Below are 16,515 nucleotides of genomic sequence, written 5' to 3'. Positions count from 1 at the left end.
TTATTTTTATTTTATGTGTATGAGCGTATTGCCTGCATGTATGTGAGTGCAGCTGTATCGTGCAATGCCACGGAGGTCAGAAGAAGGTGTTGGATTCCCCTGGAACTGGAGTTAAGGGCGGTTCATAGCTGCCATGTGGATGCTGGGAATCGAACTCAGGTCCTCTGCAAGAGCAGTCAGTGTTCTTAACTGCTGAGCTATCTCTCCAGCCCTTGGAACTATATATTTAAGAATCCTTCTTTTCCTATCTCTGTTAGGGAGAGCTTTAAGTATTATATCATATGAGCAACACATATACTATAGGTAGGTAAACAGGGTGGAATTAACAGTTTCTACATGGGCCAGGCGTGGTGGCACACATTTTTGACCCCAACCCTTGAGAGGCAGAGACAGATGGATTTCTACGCATTTGAGGTCAGTCTAGTCTAGATAGTGAGTTCTAGGCCAGGGAGGACTACATAGTGAGACCCTGTCCAAAACCAAACAACAAACAAACCAAAAACAAACAAACCAAAAAAACCAGTTACTATACACACACTGAAGTTTCTTGAGATATTTTACAATAGAAAAATGAAGTGTTACGATAGGATTGAGAAAATTCTCAAAAATCACAGGAGTGGTGGTGCACAGCTGTAATCCCAGCACTTGAGAGGCTAAGGCAGGAGGATTAGAAATTTGAGGTTAGCAAAAACAAAAATCACAGCAAAGTACTGTATAGTTCAAGTTAAAACTAGGTATGAAAACGGTCCTTTGTCTTTTATTTTTGAGACAGGGCCTCAGGTAGCCCAGGCTGGCCTTGAATTCCTTTTCTTCCATACTTAACTGTCCAAGCACTGGGATTATAGGCGTGGGCAACCCCACCTGGCTCATTTGTCCATTTGAAAAAAAGATTCATCAGTAATGTTTTCTTATCACTCTCACTTACAAATAGGAGTATATTAAAATTATGCTTTTACTAATTAACTTTGGTTTTTGGAGAAAGTCTCAAATGGTCCAGGCTGGCCTTGAACTCAACATGTAGCTGAGGATGACCTTGAACTCCTGATCTTCTTGCTACCACCCCTGAGGTGCTGAGTTACAAGCCTGAGCCATCTTTTTCTTCTATTGAGACAAGGTCTTGCTGTGTAGTGCTGGCTGGCCTGGAACTTCCTGCCTGTCAACTCAAATGCCAGAACTACAGGCATGTACCACCAACTAGCTTCATGCTTTAATTTAAAAGAATCTTCGAGAAAAAAATGAAAATCCTAGTTTCTTTAATATATAAGTGCACTTTAATACTAAAATCTGATGTCTTCTTCAACTGCTTAAGTCTATGTCCTGGGAATCACACTTAGCCTTATGTACAAATCTCTGTTGGCTGGCATTAGTTGGCAAATATTCAAAGCAGAATTAGAAGGCCTGGGTTTTAGGCCAGGCATGGTGGCACACATCTGTAATCTCAACATGTCGAAGTTAAAGTGGAAAGATCTTGATCTTGAGTTTAAGGTCAATCTAAGCAACATTCTGAGACCCTGTCTCAAAGATAGGCAACAAGAAGTCCTGGGGCTAGCATGGTGACATAGCCCATAATCCCAACACTGAGTGGCGGAGATCAGGAAAAATCCTGAGCTTGAGGTCAGTCTGTGCTATATAATCAAAATAATCTCTAGAATCGAGAAAAAGATCAACTTCTGAGCTAGCGATTTCTATCCTTAGTTTATATGATGATGAAAGTAAAACTAAAGGTTAGTTACTTTTTTATAAGCAAGGTGTCAAACAATGTTTTCCTTTTACCAAAGCATCTGTGTCATTCAATTCCCATGTAAAAACCTGAGATTGATAATCTAGGATTCAATGAGAGAATCTATCTGTAGCTCTTACTCTCCTAAAGCAGACCCACATATAGAAAAAAGGCCGTGACATAAGAGGCAAGGGAAGGTCTCTTTGTCTGAAATACCATTTTGATCATTTCTTTTCTCTTTTCAGGTGGTGTGAAACAGGGTTTCACAGTGTCATCTAGGCTGGCCTTGAATTTACAGTAGTTCTCCTGTCTCAGCCTCCTAAGTGCTGAGGTTTACAGTAGCCTAGCCTAAAAATAATCTCTCTCCCTGCCTTTCTCCCTCCACCTTCTTTACCAGGGGTTCAACCTAGGGTCTCCAGCATTCTGGGCAAATGCATTACCACGGACCTATAGTTCCTAGTTCCGGCCCTAGTCACATCTCCAATGATAATTTGTTTTGTCAAGATAGCTATAGGAATGACCACTAGCACTAAAATTGGTTTTGCAGTGTAAGAAGGAAATAGAAAAAATAAAATGAGTTCTTTAAAAATTTCTTTAAAAATTGTGTGTGTCTGTGTGTTGGTATATGCACAGGTTCTCTCAAAGGCCAGAGGTGTTGGATTCCCTGGAGCTGGACAAGGTGGTTGTGAGCCACCCAGCATGGGTGCTAGGAAGCAGATCAGGGTCCTCTGCAAGAGCAACAATGTACTCTAAACCACTGAGCCATCTCTCCAGTCCACTGAGTTTTTTAAAAATGGGCCTTTCCGGGACTGGAGAGATGACTCAGGGGTTAAGAGCACTGACTGCTCTTGCAGACAACCTGGGTTCAATTCCCAGCACCTACATGGTGGCTAACAACCATCCGTAACTCCAGTTCTGGGGGAATCCAACACCTTCTTCTGACCTCTGGGGGCACTTCACGACACGGGTGCACTTACACAGATGCAGGCAATACACTCATACACATAAAATAAAAATAATAAATAAAATACATATTTTTTAAAAAATGGGCCTTTCCTTTCCAGAACAGTGTGGAAGAGGTGGGATGGGGGAGTGGAAGCTGGGACCACAATTCACAACTTGATCTGAGTTCTGCTGAGAAGCTGCCTCTTGGGTTTGAATATATGGTTCACTAATCCAAAAAACACGACTTTTTGAAACCCATACTGTGATTATCCTATGTAATTAATAAGCATCAGCATCACAAGTAATAGACAAGGAGCTTATTTGGTGAGGCTTGAGAATAGTTGTTAGCTGCCTGTTTTCTCTTGAAGTACTTCATCGTAATTCCACAGTGACCTGCACAGTAATTATAAGTCATACAAATAGATGGCTTCACCTATAAATAAAAAGGAGCGTGAACGAACTTTTAAAGACTATATGCCATACAGCAGTGCTTCTGATATGGAGCCAACTACAGAGAACCTAAATTCAAAGGCTGCATTTATTATGTCAAACACTTAGAAAATGAAAGACAATCTATGTTCAACTAATTTAATGATCCAATCAGGTAAACTGTACAGGTTACATGTTTACAACTAACAATAACCAAAACACCCAGCTACAAATCTTAAAATTTAAAAAATGAAGACCTTTAATGGAGGTGTGTGCAGATTATCACTGCATAACAAGCCACCCCAAAACTCAGCAGCTTAAATAATAAACATTTTTATTTCATATTGCTTCTGAGGGTCAGGGATCTGGGGGCAGGACTTAGCTGGGTAGTTCTGGATCAGGGTTCAAATAGGGCTGGTGAATGTCATCTCCAAGCTTATATACGTGGCTGTTGGCATAAGCCGTGGTTTAGGTGCCAGCTTGCCACAGCACAGCAGGTTTGTGATCAAGACTAAGACCTCAGTGAGTTTTATAGGGTACTCTTGTAAGTAATATACCATTAGTTCTGATACTCTATTGGTCATGTAGATCAATCCTGCTAAATTCCAGATGGGACCACACAGGATGCATCAGGAGGCAGTAGTCCTGGACTTCTTGGCACTTGGTCCCAGGAAGTAGACATCATTTATGTTTTAGGGTAAAATTTGAAGACCTATACACAAAATTGTCAAGGCTAAGTTTTAATATTTAATGATATTTCAGCTATTAAAAACTGTACACGAGGGGCTAGAGAGATGGCCCAGCGGTTGAGAGCACTGACTGCTATTGCAGAGGACCTGGGTTCATATCCCAGCACTCACACACTCACAACCATCTGTAACTCCAGTTCCAGGGGATCCAATGCCCTCTTCTGTCTTCCTCAGGCATTGTATAGCACGGGTGCATATACACATGCAGGCAATATACTCATACACATAAAAAAAATGCACATGATCTAGGTGTGGTGGCACTACCTGTAATCCCAGCACTTGAGAGGTAGAGGCAGAAGAATCAGGAATTCAAGACCAGCCACCCCCATATAGCAAGTTCAAGACTAGCCTGGGCAACATGAGGCCCTGTCTTAAAAAGCGAGACCATTTACATAGTCTTGGGTTTATATTTTGGAGAAACTTAGTAATAAAGCTAATATCAATCAATTTCCTATAGTTTCAACATTTTTACTTTAATGAAAATGTACACTTTAACTGAACAAAAATCCCTATATTGTCAGAAAACATGATGAACTTTAATTTCAGAGAGAAGGAAATAGTTGGCTTGACTGATAGATTTGGTGGAGGCTTTACTGGAGCAAACACTGTCACCCATCCCTCATGTACCTGCTTCACAGGCTGAGACACACCACTACAGAAAGCTTAAAATAAAAATCACAGGATAGCCTTGAAGCTTGCCATACTTTGTCTCCCAAGGTTTTAGCTGTGTTATCTCTAACTTCCAGAAGAAATAGAGCCAGGCACTCAGGAGGCTGAGGCAGAAGAACTGAGTTTCAAGTCAGCCTCACACATATAAAACTGTGTTTTGAGGCCCCTCGTCAAGAAATATAAAGTTGGGGCTGGAGAGATGGCTCAGTGGTTAAGAACACTGGCTGTTCTTGCAGAAGACCCGGGTTCGATTCCCAGCACCCACATGGCGGTTGTTAAACTGTCTGTAACTCCAGCTCCAGGGGATCTGACAGCCTCTTCTGTCCTCCACAGGCATTTGCATGACACGGGTACACTTACCTACACTCAGGCAATACACACATACACATAAACTAAAAATAATAAAATATTTTTAAAAAGAAATATAAAGTTATTTCTTCATCCCTCTTCTACCCTGATGTGTGCGATGACCCTGGCATGTCCGCATTCCAGTCTCAGGCAGGAAGTCAGTCTCTATAGTCTTTGGATGATGATCAATCATCCACAGGAAAAGTGGTTCCAAATCTAAAGCATAGAATTAATGCTGGGACAGCTCAGTGGTAGAGTGCTTGCCTCATATGCATGAGGCCCGGGTTCCATTCCCCAGCACAGAGTAGATAGAACTGAGTGTGGAGGCATAGGCCTGTAATCCCAGTCCTTGGGAGGTGAAGGCAGGAGAATCAAAATCTCAAGGTCATTTTCAGCTAAATAGTGAATACAGGGCCAGCCAGGAACCCTGAAACCAAACCAAACCAAACCAAACCAAACCAAACCAGTCAGTGAGATGGCTTAGTAGATAAAGGTGATTGCTGCCAACCCTGGTGATCAGAGTTCAATCCTGAAACCTACATGGTGAAAGGAGAGAACCAACTCCCTCAAATTGTCCTTTGACCTCCATCTGAATGCTGTGGCCCCACCCCCAAACCCAAAGTATTTCAAGTAGAACAGACTTTAAAGATTCCCTTGAGGCAATTTCCAAGCATGGATATTTATAAGAGCAATTATTTACATAAGGATAATGATTATTTATTATTTGACTAAAGTGTTCTAAACTCTATTGAGGACTAAAAGTGGATTTAATCCAAGAAGCTCCAGTGAGGCACCTGCCGCCAGTAGGCTGTGATGACAGCAGAATACAGTGACAGCAATCAGGCAGTGTCAACACTCACATTCCAAAGTCTGTGAAAGTTTGGATGAAACTGAAACAAATATGTTGAATGCTTTTGTCTCCTTGTTTTGTTTGTCCACTCTAGGAATGTGTTTGGAATGAGTTACATGTACTTTCTGGCCTGGATCCGCATGAATACCTTTTTGATGTGATATGGAATCCAACAAGAAAAAAAAAAAAAAAAGAAAGGAAGGAAGGAAGGATAAAGGGTGAACACTCTGTAAAATTAAGAATTTTAAAGGCCATTAAAAATTTTTTATTACTTTTATTTTATGTGTATGCGTGTATTGCCTGCATGTAGGTAAGTGCACCCATGTTGTGCAATGCCCAAGGAAGTCAGAAAAGGCTGTCGGATTCCCTGGGACTGGAGTTACGGACAGTTGTTAGCTGCCATGTGGGTGCTGGGATTTGAACCTGGGTCTTCTGCAAGAACAACCAGTGTTCTTAACCACTGAGCCATCCCTCCAGCACCAAAGGCCAATTTTTAAGACTTAATTTTTTTCAGCAGTTTTAGGTTTATAACAAAATCAAGCAAAAGTTACAGAGATTTTCCATCTGCTACTGTGGACACACATGGAGAGTGTCCCCTGATTAACAGTGTTCACAAGAGTAGGACACACTTGTTTCAAAAACATTAATTCTCATCTTTTTTGGTTTTTTGAGACAATGCCTCCCTAGCCACAGTTAGCCTGGAACTCAGTATGTAGACCAGGTTTGCCTTGAATTTACAGAGATCTGCCTGCCTCTGCCTCCCAAATGCTGGGATTAAAGGTGTGCATGGTCTATAATCCTACTCTCAATCTCAGTATCTCTCTCTTTTCTCTCCTCCCTTTCTGCCTCTCTGTTTTGTTCAACAGTGCTGATGAATGAACCCAGAACTTCATCCATGCCAAGCAAGCACCCACACTACAACCCCAGTTCATCTTTGTTTTTCCAGGTGACCATGCATTCCCTAAAATACAATGAAAGTCAATGGCTACCTTATACTACACATAAAATGTAGACATGGATCACACACCCAAAGATACAATTCAAATGTCCAAGAAGCACATGAAAACAGGGCTCAGTTCAGTGCTAGAGACATGGTTCAGTGGGTAAAAGCACTTTCTGGCCAAGCATGAAGACCTGAGTCCTAGTCCCCAAGACCCATGTAAAAAAGCTGGACAAGGCCAAGTGCAGGCCTGGAAGCCTAGTACTGGGAGGTGACTCGAAGGACAAAGACAGGAGGATGCCTGGGCTTGCTGACTGCCAGTCTGGCTCCAGGTTCAATGAGAGACCCTATCTCAAGGGAATAAGGGAGAGTGACAGGGCAGGACATCTAGAGTGACAGGGCAGGACATCTAACATCCTCTGTCTTCAAGCCTGGTGCATGCGCCGCCCCGTGCCCCAATGTGTGCATACACCACACAAATGTACACATCCATGTAATCCTCAGCCCAGTCAAGACAGAACATTCCCAAACATAACAGAAAGTTAGATACAGTCAGGTATCTATGACTATATCTATGCCCCTTTCCAATCAGCAGTCTCTGTCCTCCCAGAGACAAACACTATTTTCGCCACAGTTTACTTCTGTTTATTGCACAGCTTTGTCTAAACAGAGTCACAGAATATATTATTTTACATCTGACGTTCTCTATCCACAGTGTAATGATGTTCAGGTTCACTAGTGTCACATCAGTCATTTGTTCCTTTTTATTGCGGTGAACATGGTAAGTCGATAATCCCTAGAACTTTGTAGGAATGAGTTCCATTTGTCAGGTTTCAATAAAGGAAATAAAAGGAGATGGAGGTGTAGCTCAGTGATAGAATGTTTGCTCAGCATGGATGGAAAGGCCCTGGCCACAACCCCCAGCACCAGCCTTCGTGTCCCAAATAAACCAGAACAGATCAGAAACCACTATAAGGCTGGGCATTATGCAGTGAGTGCTATTTTAAGAGCCTTTCAGCTGGACTAGAGGGGTGTGTGTATCTGCGCACATACAGACATACACATGCACATGTTAACAGGTATCACCTAGATCACAAGGCAACTTTTTATTGTTTCAAGTGTGAAAAACACTGGAACAGAATGAAAGTTCTTAAGAAGTTTGACTCCCAGGCTGGAGAGATGGCTCAGCGGTTAAGAGCACTGGCTGCTCTTACAGAAGACCAGGGTTCGATTCCCAGCATGCACATGGCAGCTAACAATCGCCTGTAACTTCAATTCCAGGAGTATCCAATGCCCTCCTCTGACATCTGCAGGCATTGCATGACATAGTTGTACTTACACACTCGCAGGCAATATACTCATACACATGAAGTAAAAATAATAAATAAATTTTTAAAAAAAGAAGTCTGACTCCTGAATCTACGCTTTTCAACAACTTAAGGTAAAATAAATATAAAAATTCTAATGGGAATGAATGTTATCAGCATTACTATTTTATGCTAACAAATGTTAACGAAAGTCTACAAACTAGAAGAGACTTGTTTCTTACACTAAATATAAAAAATGTAAAAAGAAACAAAAAATACTTCACGTTATCAAGGTTAGATGATGAAAATATTCAAGAGTCTGGCGAATTTTCTAGACATGGATAGTTCCTGGCAGGCATGCTTTGAATGTTTCTGTTGACTCCTTAAGGCTTGTCGAGCTGAGTGCATGCCGGGATGTGGGCGATGGCAGGGAAGTACAGATTGGGCCACAGAAGACACGGTTCCCTGTCTTCAAAGGAGACTTGCTAGATTTTAAGGGCAGACTCAACATCAACAAAGAACACACAACCTCTGCTTGTTTAAATGTTTTCTAAACAATATCATTCCTGTTTTGAGGAATGACAAATACAATTTATTTGACCAGAGCTTTCTAATACACAGACTTTAAACTCATAAGGAGTAGGAAGGAAAGGCCAACCCTGGAAGTGGGTGGTTCTGGCAGATAAATGGGACGCTCAGAGATTTAATGAATCACAGGAAACACTGAAAGGCGGTGGTGGGAGGCACATAGCCCCAAACCCTGTCTGAAGTACTACACAGGCAGACCCTGCCGACTCTCTGTGATGTCTTGGGTTAATCCTATAAACCTGAAAGCCTTTTACTAGAAATGTGTGTAGGTGCTTTCACTCACTAAGTATTGAAAGATTTGAACCAAAGGTAGTTCACTGAGTAAAGGTGCCAAGCACCAAGCCTGATGACTTGAGTTTGATCCTGGCTGGGCAATATAGATCAGTAGTAGAGCAGACTCAGCATGCAAAGCCTGAGGTCCAATCACCAGTACTGAAAAAAGTGCTCACTAAATCTGACTGCAAAGGCATCTTCTAGTTGGGTGAGATGGGTCAGAACTGTAATGTGAAATAAGGCTCTTACATCATAGAAATAAGGCTCTTAAATCAAGGAAAAAGCAAGAAACACACAGCTCAAACTCTGTTAAGAGTTCCTCAGTTGACTGAGAAGCAGAAAGTGCTCACACGCAGGTTTATCAGATAATAAAATTTTGGGGCTAGGTGGGGGTGGGAAGAGTGCAGAGAAAGGGTAAAAAGAACTAAAAAGAGACTACGAGCAGTTTAAGAGTCATATTGTGGTGACAGCAGACATTAGGACAGGGAAACAGAAGCAAAGAGTGTAATTACACTTGCTAATAGACAGAAAGCAGGTCATCTATAGTCACTAAAAGATTGGCACCTATCACAGGTGGGGACAGAAGGTGACTCCTGTCACCACCTACATACAGGGAGGTCATTCAGTTTCAACCCTCATATAGACACGATATGAAATTAGGCAGGGACCACCATCTAAGGAGCAAAACAAGGGGCAAGTGAAGCCAATACTCAAATGAAAAGGGGCTACGTGCACTATGGATACTGAATACAAATAACACGTGATGTAGCAATGGTGTTCACACACAGCAAGGTGCTACCCACAAGGTCAAGTCAAGGCAGCTAGGGAGGACCTCAGCTACTATTTTTCTCCAAAACAAAACAGAAGATCTTAAATGAAGCTGGCTGTGGTAGCACACATCTGTGATCCCAATACTTGGCTCAGGAGTTTAAGGTCATCCTCAGCTACACAGCAAGTGTAAGGCCACCTGGGCTACATGAAGACCCATCTCAAAAAGAACAACAATCCAAGAGACAAAGCACTACAACTGGATGCTACAACTGGACACTACAAGCAATAGCAGCCTGAGTCCTGAATTACTAAGTCTGAGCTCTGTAGGTTTTATATGAGTAAGAAATAAACTTTGTTGTGTTAATCCACTGTAAAAACAACAACAAAAAACCCCCATCAAAACATAGATCTTAAATTGATTTATTTTTTATTCTAGAACTAGGTAACATTCTTTTTTTTTTTTTTAAAGTGCCCTTGGGATTGGAGAAATGGTTCAGTGATTTATAGCACATACTGCTTTTGTAAGAAGATCCAAGTTCAGTTCCCAGCACCCACATCAGGTGGCTCACAGCCACTTCTAACTCCAGTCCAGGGGATCCAAAACCCTCTTCTGGAATCTTTTGGCATCTGTACTCACATGTGCCCAGACCCACCCACCCCCAGTCACATACATATACACATCATTTTTTTGTTTTTTTGAGACAGGGTCTCCCTGTAGCCCCAGCTGGCTCAGAACTCACTATATAGACCATGCTGGCCTCACCCTCACAGAGATCCACCTGCCTCTGCCTCCAAGTGCTTAAAGGCATGTGTCATCATGCCTTGTTACACATATTTTTTTTAAAAGAGCCCCTATCTATATAATATATTTATATAGATAACCCCCTTTTGGGGGGGGCTGAACTATATGTGGGCCAGAGGAGTAGGCCAGGAGCTCTTTGGTGGCATGAGCTCTTCTGTCTTATCAGGATGTGTGACAACACCACTAAGAAAGTTTAAATGCTACAGAAAAATGGAATCATCAGACCCTTTCCCTTTTTTTTTTTTTTTTTTTTTTGGTCTCTTTGAGACAGGGTCTCCCTGTAGCCCCAGCTGTCCTGGAACTCACTGTGTAGACCAGGCTGGCCTTGAACTCAGAGATCCGCCTGCCTCTGCCTCCTGAGTGCTGGGATTAAAGGCGTGCGCCACCACGCCCAGCCTCCCTTTCCCATTTTTATCCTGTGAGGAACAAGGAAACTGGTTCTAGACCTGAAAGACAGAGTCTCCACTTTCCTCCTTCAGTGGTTTCCATGTCTGCTGTGGGGAAGGCAGTCATCTATCCTATGGATGTTAGATACCATCAGAAAACGAAGGGCAGGAGACGAAAACAGACATTTCAAAGGGAGAACTCAAGAGTGTTAATTTGGAGGACTAGTGAGATGACTGAGCAGGTAAAGCTGCTATCTGCCAAGCCTGAATACATGAGTTTGATCCCCAGAACAACCATAGTGGAAGAAAGAGAACTTATGAACGTTTTCCAAAAGACAAAAGCAAAAACCAAACCCAAGAACCCTGGAAAACAAAGCCCCATAAATAAATACATTCTGAAAGAAAAATCTGTAATTCAGACAGATGCTCACAGAGGTCCTTGGCTGGAAAATCTTAGAAACAAGCAATACTGCACTGTTTTAAAAATACTGTAGGGCTGAGAGTATATGTCAGTGGGAGAAGGCTTGCCTAGCATTCACGAGACCCTGGGTTTGGTCTCAGGTGTGGGGTGGGGTGGGGGTGGGCTCTCACTACTGCTCAGTCTGGCAGTGCAGATAACTGATCACACCTCACTTTGATGAGAGGTCAAAGGACCTTTTGAAAGAAAGGACATCATGATAAAATGGCCACTGAAAATTAAAACAGCAAAGAATAAAAATTCGTTTTTTTATAGGAATCCAGCTAGTGGACAAAGGTGGCATCCTTCACACATGCAATGGAGCAAGCACAAAGCAACAACTTCCTGTCTGAAGAACAAACTGTTCCATGCAGGGAGATGTAAATACTGTGACCCAGTGGGAATTATCAACAACAGCAAAGCTATGAAACTACTTTACTAGAGTTAACCCTTTCTTCTAAAAGACTGATAAATAGCTGTCTATTTTGAGACTTGAATATGTTCAAGTAAGACTCGCAGGGCCTGAACTCATACTTTTGCATGCATTTGAGGTTCTAGATGTTTAGGGTGCGGAGTGGGACAAGATTAAGTACCAGCCCCTCATGGAGCTGACAGGTGGTGGAGAAGGGGAAGGAAGTAACAACAGAAAAATCCCTGTAATTTGTGATTCTTATCGGAATGAATACAATCTCACATTATTAATCTAGTACAGACAACCAGGAAAGGGAAACCACATTAAATGTGCTTCAGTTTTAACAAAACATATTTTGACAGACTTACTGTGAAGGGTTCTAGGTATGAAGGAAGATGAAAAGAATAGGCATTCCAAACAAAGGGAGCAGTTAAGGCTATGGAGGAATGAAAGTGCACAATTGGGCCTGGAGGTTAGAGCACAGCTGACACCAGTAGCAAAGGGGTCTCCATTCGGGCCTTGATTCCCTCCCTCTCTCCCTCCCTCCCTCCTTATTTTTAAGACAGAGTCCTGGGTTGTCACCCAGCTGGCCTCAGTTTCTCTAGCACTGAGATTACAGACGTGTGGTACATGCCCAGTTGTAATGACTTTAATCTTAATTCTGTAGGCAGCAAGGATCCATAAAAATGACAAGACCTAGTATGTAAGACCTGAAACACAGTGGTAGTAGACAGGAAGTCAGAGCCATTGAGTGTGGGGACCTAAAGGCCCCACCTTGCAGAGGTCCGAGTGGAAGTTACTGGGGCGCAGCCTGACTTGTTTTAAAAGTCTGAAGAATACTTCTGCACTGGCTGAGGAGTGCATGATCAGCGCGTAACCATCCTTAAGATACACCCTTGGGGATGGGGGGATTTCCAGGTGCCTTTATAAGCTCTGCAACACCTACAATAAATGAGTCCCTGCTTGACTAGGCTTCCCGGTGCATCTGATTGTCCCCGGTACTGGGGGCGGCATGGGCTGGCAAACAGCGTGCTTACTCATCCCCAATCATCACTGTGTGGGGGTCGCAGGCTTGAACCCCCCACAACTGACGCCCAGCATGGCGCTCAAAGGAAGGTGAAAAGAAGAAAAGAAAGAAAAATAACGGATTGGGGCCAATCAGGAAGTTCGGGGTAAGTGAGACCCGAAAGATGGGTAATGCAATCAATAAGCCTGAGGACCCGGTGCTTAAAGCGCTGAGAGATATGCTTAAAAGCAGGGGATTGGATCTGTCAGATCTGGTAGCTCAAAAGGTTTGGGCAGAGGCTGTTCATTTGGCTCCCTGGCTACTTGGGGCTAATGTTTTTACTGGGGATACATGGGAACATTTGGAATGTTTAGCTCGACAAAGGGAGGTTCAATTGGGGGTTGATCCACCGCTGGATTTCTACCCTATTATTTTGGCCTTAAAGGCATGCTTTCGGCCCGAGAGCCCTAAGCCCTCGGTGCCACCTCCTGATGAGCCTTCAGAAACCCTGGCTGGCATGGGAATCATGGGAAGGGTTTGAGGAAGAATGCAGAAATGCAACAGAAGTGAAACCAAAAGCAGCCAAAGAAATAAGCGGCACCTCGGGCATGCCCTGGCCAGCTTCAGGGCTTCCTGAGACCCATTCAAACCATCCCCATTTCCAGGATTCTGGCCCTGCTCAGGAGGCTTCTGTGAGGCCATGGGTAAAAGCGTATCCTATTAATGTAAACCCAGGAGGTGTGAACACTGACCCCTGGTATCCCTGGGAGGTGAAGGATTTGAAGGAATTAAAAAAGGTGGTGGCTGAGGATGGCCCGGGATCACCCTGGGTACATACTCTCCTCCAAGGCTTGGCTTATCAGCAGTGTACTACAAAGGATTGTCTGGACCTCGCCAAAGCAGTCCTTCTTAGCCCTATGTATATTAAATGGTGTGCCCTCTTTAAGGAGGAATGCAGGATACAGGCTGAGAGGAATGCAAGTTCCAATCCACCGGTCCCCATTAGTTTTGGGATGTTGACTGGTTCAAGTGACCATTATGCCACAGGGGAGCAACAGTCGGGCATTCCAGCCCCACATACAGAATTGGTCAGGGTCATAGGATTAAATGCTTGGAGAAAATTGGACGAGGGGCCTACCGAATCCCCCCTTGCAGGACTTAATCAAAAGCCTGGTGAACCCCTCTATGAGTTTATAGACAGAATGGAGAAGAGCTTAAAACGAAAATTACCCCCAGGCCCATTGAGGGAGCAATTCACTAAACTCCTGGTATGGGATGGAATGGATGCTGATCACAAGATAGCCTGTGCTGGCCTTAAGGACAGGTCCATGGGACAATGGATAATTGCCTCCAAGGAGGTGGGAACCCAGAGGGGGCAAACCAAAGCCATAGCTGCTGTCTTACAGATGCAAACAGAGGCTCTGACCCATGCCCTAACCCAGGCATTTAATTCACTTAATCTGGGACAGCAAGTAACAACGGGGCCTAGAGGGTTAGAAGGTCCTTGTTTTGGCTGTGGCCAGACTGGCCATGTTAAAAGAAACTGTCCTCAGCGAAAGAACTGGCCTAAGCCTGGAGGTGGGATATCAAAAGACCCCCATCTATGCCCTGTCCCCGGTGTTGCAAAGGGTTCCATTGGCAGAAGGATTGTAAATCCAGATTTGATATTGAAGGAAAGCCTTTAAACTAAGTGGGGGGCAGCCTCCAGCCCTGTTGGCAAAAGGAGGACTTCCCCATGATCAGCTACATTTACAATGCCCTCAGGGAGGGGTCGGGAGAGGAGAAAAACCTATGGCGAATTGGACAGTCCCTATTATCCCTGGTGTAAGGCCCAAGGTGGATCTTGAAATAGATGGCAGGAGGTTTTGCTGCCTAGTGGACATGGGGGCTGATAGGACCATTCTTAGAAAGGAGGAAGTCCCATCATGATGGCATCTAGTTTCTGGGTCCCCAAATCCTAGGTGTGGAAGGATACACCCCATCAGAGGAGACTCAAGAATGGCTCACCTGGCAGGATGCAGATGGAGCTAAAGAGGAAGTGCGACCCCTGGTGGCAGCAGGTTTATCCGCCAACCTCATAGGACAAGATATCTTGGGGGACACACAGGCCTGCATAACCACTGATAACAAGGCCTTTTATGATGACATTTGGACCTTAAAGAGTCTGATAGGCTTCCCGAGTCAGCAACTCAGGGCTTGTCTTGTCATATCAATTACGGGGGGGGGACCCAAAGAAAGAGCATCAGGTTCACCCCCAATTCTAAGGGCCACTGCCCCTCAGGTTCTGGCTATCTGGTGGTCCCCTGGGGCACCAGTATGGGTGGAGCAGTGGCCATTGCCTGAGACAAAGCTACAGGCCTTAAAGGAAATTGTGCAGGAACAATTACGGTTGGGCCATATCCGGCCTTCCATAAATCCATGGAACACACCTGTCTTTATTATTAAGAAAGCCTCTGGCAAATGGAGAATGTTGCAAGACTTGCGAAAGGTCAATGCTAGAATGACCCTAGTGGGTACACCCTTAAGGGGACTGCCTTGGATCCCTGCTATTCCCTCAGGTTTATTTCTTATAGTTATAGACATTAAAGATTGTTTTTTCTCTATCCCTCTACAACCCCAGGATTGTGAAAAATTTGCTTTCTCTGTACCTTCCACCAACTTTAAAATGCCTGATAAGAGGTATGAATGGACTGTTTTACCCCAAGGTATGGCCAATAGCCCAGCATTCTGCCAAAGCTATGTGAAGACCCTTTTGGGGCCTGCTCACTTGCTGCCACATGCCACTGTGTACGTTTAAATGGATGATATAATCTTGGGAGCTCCAAGCCCCCAACAATTAGAACAGTTATATAAGGTTACTCAGAAATGTCTACAGACATGCAGACTCCATGTATCCGCTGATAAATATAGACTATTGCTCCTTTTAAAATAGGAACCACACTCTCTTTGGAAGGAGTAAGTCCTTTAAAACCACAACTGGCTGTCAAGCCCACCGTAACCCTGATAGAGCAACAAAAATTATTAGGAGAAATTAATTGGCTATGAGCCTGGATGCCTATTCCCAGTGAGACTTTAAGACCACTGTTTCAGTTGCTAGTAGGGAAACAGCCTTCAGAACTAATTCACCTGGCTCCTCAACACCTGGACATCTTACATGAGGTCCAGGATGCCCTGGACTGAGCCCAACGTGCCCGGTACACGCCTAGTAAAGATCTTGAGTTATGGGTACTCTCCGGTGAGATCCTGATGACATCCATCCTTACGCAGGACGGGAAGCCTCTTCAATGGGTGCATGCCTCTCTGGGAGGCGTATCGCGGGTTTACACACCCATGGATCACTTGGCTGACCTGATTGAGAAAGGATGTGATGTAGCTCTGAGATATTACGGCATAGACCCTCATAAAATTGTAATCCCCTATCGGCTTAGGGATTTTGAATGGCTCTGCAGAAATAATTAACCAAGTAGTCATAGCCTTGGAAGGTTCCTGAGAAATTTGGACTGTCATTATGGCCCTCATAAATGGGTGACCTTCTTTTGGGCCCTCTGTTGGGACACTCCCCGGCTCTTTGTCAGGGAGCCCTTAGTAAAAGCCTACAATGTTTTCACTGATGGGGGCAGATTTGGAGCTGCAGTGGTAGTATACCCGGGGGCAGATGAAAAACCAAAAAGATATGTCCACACTTTTGATGGCTCAGCTCAATTCAAGGAACTCATGGCCATTGCTTTAGCATTAACAAAGATAAGTGAGCCCATGAATTTGTTTTCTTTCAGTCTGTATGTAGTCAATCTTCTTCCAGGGCTATTATGTTCTCAAATCCTGTTGGATGGGAACCCCATTACTCCCTTGATGATCCAGACTCG

General features: G+C 43.8%; 1 protein-coding gene across 1 annotated transcript in view; it reads right to left on the bottom strand.

Moving 5' to 3' along the window:
* The window catches only part of Cttnbp2nl (CTTNBP2 N-terminal like), a 71,258-nt gene that overhangs the window by 11,492 nt on the left and 43,251 nt on the right, over window positions 1-16,515 (bottom strand). The gene's annotated exons all lie outside the window — the stretch shown is intronic.

Source organism: Nannospalax galili, unplaced genomic scaffold (genome assembly GCF_000622305.1).
Source record: "Nannospalax galili isolate Female #2095 unplaced genomic scaffold, S.galili_v1.0 scaffold475, whole genome shotgun sequence".
In the NCBI taxonomy this organism is placed as follows: Eukaryota; Metazoa; Chordata; class Mammalia; order Rodentia; family Spalacidae; genus Nannospalax; species Nannospalax galili.
Note: the sequence above shows the minus strand (reverse complement) of the source record. Positions and strands in the feature narration are given on the sequence as shown.